General features: G+C 30.3%; 1 long non-coding RNA gene across 1 annotated transcript; it reads left to right on the top strand.

Moving 5' to 3' along the window:
* The first annotated feature begins 1,419 nt into the window (after positions 1-1,419).
* Positions 1,420-3,821, top strand: LOC129976568 (uncharacterized). Its single transcript, XR_008785154.1, has 3 exons — positions 1,420-2,076; positions 2,201-2,363; positions 3,471-3,821. It is a non-coding gene; the product is annotated as an uncharacterized LOC129976568 (long non-coding RNA).
* Positions 3,822-7,459: the final 3,638 nt, after the last annotated feature.

Here is a 7,459-nt window from a genome sequence, read left to right on the forward strand (position 1 = left end):
TTGAAAATCCGGTTTTTTTCCCCATAAAATTTCAAATGCTAGTAAAAATAAAATTTATTTTATGGACTCTTCTAGAAAATCTGTAAATTTCTTCGAATAATATTATCTTTTTCTCATTTAAGAGGACCGCTTAACTGGAATTAAACCTAAGTCAAAATTTCTATAATTTCGAGTAAAAGTTGACTTTCTCTTTTAAATTTCATCTCGTAGTTCTTGCCATGTAAAACAATAATAGCTCCTTTTCCATAAAGTTCAATTATGAAACATTTCATTCTTTTAACCATCCTTCTTTCTCCGTCTTGGAATTAAAATCCCTATCTTATATGAAAAGTAATCTTGTGGGCCTCCGCTATTTGGTCTCTCTCTCTCTCTCTCTCTCTGTATATATATGTATATAATATGTAACATTATTTTGTTTGAAGCAGAATGCAGGTTTGACAAGCAGTGAAGAGACTTTGTATTTTTAATTTCATTTTATTCTCTCCAGGGAGACATGCATGATTTATTTACAAGCAGGCGCGGCGCGACACAAAAGCAGAAGTAAGAAAAAAAGTGACGAAACAAATGATCACTAGTCTTATACAACATGGGATTTCCGGACACGCGTCAATTCAATACACGTGGTGACCTTTGACAAGGGCTCCGAAGGGATCACATTCACTTGATACTTGGATTGATTGCGCAGTAATTTTTATACAGCTTCATACGTGGAATGAGATCAGGAAATAAGAGCATATTTTACTATGGGCTAAATTAAGATAAGGTATTGGAAATTAATTTGGTTAAATTAAGAGTTTAAAATATCATATATATTATTCTTCTAATTGATGTAACAATTTCGCATTCCATAAAAAATTAGTTTTTATTGAGGTTTGCATTATAGATCAACCCTAAACTGATATGATATTTCTGAAGTTGAAAGCATGTAATTTCTTCTGAATAAAGTATACTAGATCAGCTTATTTGAACTTCATTTCCTCCCAGAATTTAGAAACAATTTAGTTCGCTCCATATCACAACAAAACGAAAGTTTGAATAACCTCATATATCGAATGCAGTGTGTATGTGGGAAGGGGGGAAGGATTTCAATAACTTTCAATGAAAATAAGTAATTGGCTAGAGCATCGATAGAAAAACGTGGGTAACTGAGCTTTAGAGATAAAAATTAAAAAAAAAAACTTTAAATGCAGCCATTCTAAATTTATTTAAACAAATCTCGTATTGCACTTCTTTGTACTTCGATATGTAAAAAAAAAAAAAATCTTTTCATAGAATTTCTTAAAAATATAAAATAATGTTTTAAGATAAAGACGTTTTTTGAGAGTAACTTTGCTTATTGTAAACAAAAAAGCATGATTTGATCACTTTCCTGCAATTCACCTTCGAAAATTTAAAAACGGTAATCTTTGCTTTCTGAATTGAATTAGTTATGTTCTAAACCTTTATTCTGAGCGCAGATTATCCTACAAAAGTATCTTACACAAGAATAATATCTATATAGAAACGGTAACCGCTAACAATTAGTTGCCGTTAAACTATTTGAAATTTTCTAAGATAAATTAAAATATACACGCTTTATGGATCCTTAGAAAAAATGAGGAAGAAACATTAATAATCTCTGGATATTCAATACACGTGGCTTCTAAACGATGCGAGTGCCACAATTATTTGGATTTTACATGGTACAGGTTAATATGACAGAGTAAAGAACCGTGGTGATTGTTTTCTTGTGCCTTTTTCTACAGATGTGACTAGTGAAGTAATGTTAAGTTGGTATGTTCAATGTGTAAAAATGATTGGAACATTAGATCTTGTATTTAAACTGTTTCACTAAAACCACATAGTTTCTGTTGGATTCATTACATTTTTTTAATCATTTGAGTGAAATGGAAAGTCGCAGACATCATTAAAGAAGCAGATTATCCTGAGCAGACATCTGCGTTTAATGGGAACAATTGCGCAACGTCATTCCCCATAAGAAGATTGACTGCATTTACAGCTATTGGCAAATAGTACGGAGAGCAGCTGTCCAGACGGCCAGAAAACATTTTATTGTTTGACACAGAAGTAATATCGGTAAGTTATGCTATTTATGATAATTGTTATATCGGAATGAAGATTAAATAAAATCATTTGATTTACTCAAATGGTAATTGGAACTATAAAAATGTATTCATTGTGTTTCATTATTTATTCATAGGCTGGATAACTTTTGACACTTAATAGATACCAGCTTGCGTGATAAAGGTATGCCACCAACCACAGTATTTTCTCAGTTTCGTACACATGCCATCCATCTATATCACTCTTCCTGGATGCGAGGAAGTATTCGCTTAAGATACGTCTATGTATCCAAAGGCACAGTAAGTACTCGAATTTTATTAATGAAACTGACAAAACGATATGGCATTTGGAAGCTATTTTAATTTGTTCATCTAGAAAGCAAGTTTCTGGAGGCTACAAAAAAGACGCTAAAGATAATTATTTAGCAGTATTTATCAAAATATTTCATTCGGATTCCTCCCAGTAAAAGAACTACAAGAATTGGAATATTAAATGCGTGTTATACCATGAGACAAATTTGTATACCTAGATTTCCAAGTAATTACTCGCCTGAGAGGGAAGTCTGCTTGGAATGGTCATCTGTATGTCATCTCGCTCGAAAAATACTGCTTGGCCAGGAACCATTTCAGATAATCGGTTCCAGCACCTATGAAAAGGTAAAAAAAAAATTGTAGGCAACTTTGCATTGTTTTTGTATAAGCCAAACTGAAACTTTCTTTCTAGAATGACCAAACGTATTACTGTTACGTAAAAAAATTATACTTATTTTCTTTCCGATTCTTTATTTGTCGTAACAGTAAATGTTTTTTGTTAAGATCATCAAATTCCTGTTTAAGCATCTAATTAAGAAAATTTATGAAATTAAAACTGCAGTCTTACAAAATTAAAACTGATTTGTTCTTAAATAAAATTTCATATATTATTTCGATGCATATTGTGGTTCTTTTTTTTTTTTTAGAAGAGCATTCTAACGGGAAAAAAAAGTTCGTTTTCATATAAACTTTATGATATCAAGTATAATCAACAATTGTGCCTGAAGAATAATTTATAAACTGGATGCTCCATTTATTTTTTCTAAATAAATAGGCTATTGCTCGAAAAAAAATTAGAATTGTCTTTTTTATAATGAAAGAATGAAATGGTTGGATGAAAGGTTTTACTGATGTATTACAAATACGAAAAGATTTAGTTTTAAAGGTAAAATGACCTGATGAAAATTCTAAAACATTTCTTGGTTAAGAAACAGTAAATTTCATTCTATAAATAAAATAGTAAATTCTTTTGGGATTTTGAATTATCGGTGTAGTTTGAAAGTGCAAAATTTCAAATCAATATAATCCTTCATTTCATGATATTTTTGATGGATGTTTTCATATCTGCTGATTTAAATTATTTAATTTTTTCAGATAGACATGTTTTGCCCGAAATGACCATGGCTCAACAGGAAATACCTGGAATCTTCAACAGGATTTTGGAATATGAACCGTTTTTAAATTTATAGTCGGTGATCCAACAGATTTAATTGATAGTTTTAAGAGCTAGAAATCTTGAACCAAGTTCAAAATGCATCGTCTTTGGTACTCGCAAATTACGAAAACTTACATTCAATATGCACAGTGGATTGAAAGTGAAAGGTTTATAATCTCTCCATATGCCAGACAAGTGGTTTCAAAGAAACGAGATCAGAATCATGTGGATTTAACATGCGTAACTTGTGATATTAGAAAATAACCATGAAGATTTCTTCTTATACTGTTTTCAACTATGGAACCAATGTTAATTTGGACGATTTTTTTGTAATGCCAGCAAGAATTCGTGAGATAACATCCGTTTGAACCACTTTACTTAACCTTCCTAATACCTAAATACTACTTGGTTCTACAGCAGCGCATTGTGCAAAGAATACAACTGATGTCATTTATTTGAACAATGACACTCTCCATTTATGGAATGAATGTCCTTTTCAGTTCCAGCTACAAATTCTATATACAGAGGATGTCTGGATGCCCAGGAAAGAACAGTACTGAAGTGATTTCGGTAAGTTGTGCAAATTAAGATAATTGTCGTATCGAAATGAAGATTGTATCCAATCATTTGACTCGACTGTCAAATAACTAAAAGTATACCTTTTCATTTTGTTGGTTATATAAATAGGTTTGACAATTTACCGATTCCACTGTTCTGAAAAAAAAACCCATTAGCACTCGGTATCACACAAATTTTTGGATTCCATACTCACTCCCTCAATACACATTAATTGTGCTTAATTCATGGAAAACATTCTCTTAAGATGACTTTCGAGGACATACTAAGTTCCTGAATTATAATAGAAATCTCAGATTTGACATTTGAGAATCCTTCAGACTTTCAAGAGATGTTGTATGGACAGAAACCTTTTCAGACTTGCGCATGTGAGAAATAAGTAAAAGATGTTTCCATGTAATTTTGTTTCGTGTCCTCTTTCATCAGCTCATTTTTTAGAATGAAAAACATATTGCAGTTAATGTTTAAAATGTCATCTTCGTTAGTCGTAATAATCGGTACATACTGATATCAGTAAGCTCATTTTCAAGTATTTAAATAAGCCAGAAAATTCCATCTACAAGTCTACGAAAGAAATATTTTTCAAGCGAAACTTTAGACCATGTTTTTTTGTCCTATGGACGAATGCGTCTGCTTGGAGAGCCTAAGAGGGTTTTGTGAACGTTTTGAGGACTTGACAAAAATAACCTACTGTATTCAGAAGTATAACCACCAATGACTGCGGTTATTGGACGGTTGTTTGAGCATTTCTTATTCGTGCCACTTCTGATCCTCACAGCATAAACATTTTCGGAAGATTCAGCAAGGAAATATTTTTTTTATTTAGCCAATGATTCAAATTCAATTTTAAAATAAATTTAAATTTCAAAAAGCGAAAAGTTAAGTAAGGCGAGGTGTTAGTAAATCTACATTTTAAAATTTTTATTTTCACTTCTATGAATAACGAAATTGTAAGCAAATTCGCTTATCGAAAAACTGAATAATTGCTTTAAAGAGCGAAATAAAGTCGCTTCTACTACAGAATTTAACGATATTCTTGATATTTTCAGATCTATATTAATTCAAATATTTATTCTTTTCAGATATTGACATGAGTTGGCCGAAATGATCGCGGTACAACGGATGCCATCCGGAATGTTCAAGCGCATATCGGAACTCGGAGCCTTAGTAATGAAATATTGCATGAAGATCCAACATATGCAGTTTGTAAAATTGTAAATATGAGAATAAACCCAAAATGCATATTTGGTACCAAAATATTGTCAATGATCTGCATAGTTGAAAAGCGAGTACATATGGGGTTAACATTACTTGAGGACATCAATACATCTCTAAAATGTTTTATTCTTCCATGTAATATTGTCAATGATCTGCATAGTTGAAATGCGAGTACATATGGAGTTAACATTACTTGAGGACATCAATACATCTATAAAATGTTTTATTCTTCCATTTTTAAGGTTTTGAATATTTATATATTTTTGGAGAATTGTTTCAACCAATGCAGTAATTCATTTCGAACTTGGAAAAGGTTGAAGTGCATGAAATGTACATCGTTCAAAGCCTGTTTGGCATATGAATCAATATTTCTTAAGTTTTGGAAATTGTTAAGCTTTTGGTTCATTATATTTCCTTCAAAGTTGATGTTCATATTCTACTCTTTTAGAAACAAGTATTTTTTTTAATATTCTAGACATATGAAACATTTTTATGGATAAATTAAAATTTGTAAGTGTGTTTGATTTTTCTAAGTTATCTAAAACCAATTTCCAACAAGACCTAAAAAAGAAATTTTCTCTCAGGATGTATAAAATTGACTTTAAAATTCCATTTGTAACCATACTCTTATTAAAAGTTAGCAAGTAAAACTGTTTTTACTGACTCAGCAATATAGCCAGGGATCGCAGCAACTGTCCCAGAATTGCAATTACTTGAAATAAAAAATATAAAACGACTTAATTTGCATTTGACATTTCTCCGTCATTGTCAACAGAGAATGCATCTTCATGATATTAGATGATTTGTTAAGATTATTTTTCATCATTGATTGCCTTATTTAAATTCTAAAAATTTAATTTTTTGTTATTGTCAACCGATTAGGTATTATTCCTTTTCATCAGCATAATTGTTTGTAGACAGTTTTCAATTTATTGACAGATTTTACAAAATAGTCTTCCATTGTTTTCATTTATTACTGAATGTCAAAGATCGCGAAAGCAATTTGATTCATTTTTTCCTGAATAGAAATTTAAAAACATGGTATCAAAGATCATTATTTGAAATTTAATTCCAGCACTTTGGGAAATTTTATCATGATTTGTGTAGCTATATTAAGCAAATATCTGTACATTGCATCCATTTGCAATTATTTTTTTAAATCAAGATTCTATTCTTATTAAATTTATTAAAAATGGATGATAATTAATGATTAATAGAACTTCACTTTGTGACTATGAAATAAGTTATTACAAACTCGGTATATTTACTGTAGTGGCTATGTGCGTATAATTCTGATTTAGCAACAAATATTTTTTTTCTATAAGGGTCTTAGCATTAGCCTTTGAAATATTGTTTTATACTTTGTTATCAAGATCTCAATTTTTTTATTAAAATTTTGATGTGAAAGCAAAATTTGTGAAAATGAAATTTGCTTTAATATGTATTTGTATTTTTGTCTAATTTAAAATATATCAAAAATCACATTTGAATAACCGTAAAATGCACAGCATTCATTTTTCCTGAACAGAAATTTAAAAACATGGTATCAATGATCATTCATTTGTAATCTAATTTCAATACTTTCAGAAACATTTTGGCATAGTATTTGTAGTTATATTAAATAAGCATCTGTCCGTTGCATCCATTTGCAGTTAGGTTTTTAAAAGATTTTATTCTTGTTAAATTTATTCAGAGTAAATTAAGGATTAATTTATTAAAAATAAAAAGTTAGTAATACTTAGTATTCCAAGTTCACCATTAATCTTTTAATAAGTAATAATTTCTAAATCTCACCATTTTGGCCTTCAATTTTACTTAAATGTGTACATCCGTGGAGAGAGGATACTTTGATTGACTCGGCCGGCCAGCCAATCAAAATGTCCTCAGATTCTTCGAAGGCATATGATCATTGTGCCTGATCACCACAATGATCAGTATGCTTTCGCAGAAACTGATATTCGCGCATGATTAGCATGAATCAAAATTTCTAAAAATCTACTAAAGTATAATAAAATATTAGTTGAGGAAAAAATGTGAATGGATGCGATGAATGTTGAATAACGTAGGTTAGATTTCTTTCTTTTATTAATAATACGAGTAAATTAAGTTTTATCAGCTTTTCAGAAGCTTTTAA

Source organism: Argiope bruennichi, chromosome 7, assembly GCF_947563725.1.
Source record: "Argiope bruennichi chromosome 7, qqArgBrue1.1, whole genome shotgun sequence".
NCBI lineage: Eukaryota > Metazoa > Arthropoda > Arachnida > Araneae > Araneidae > Argiope > Argiope bruennichi.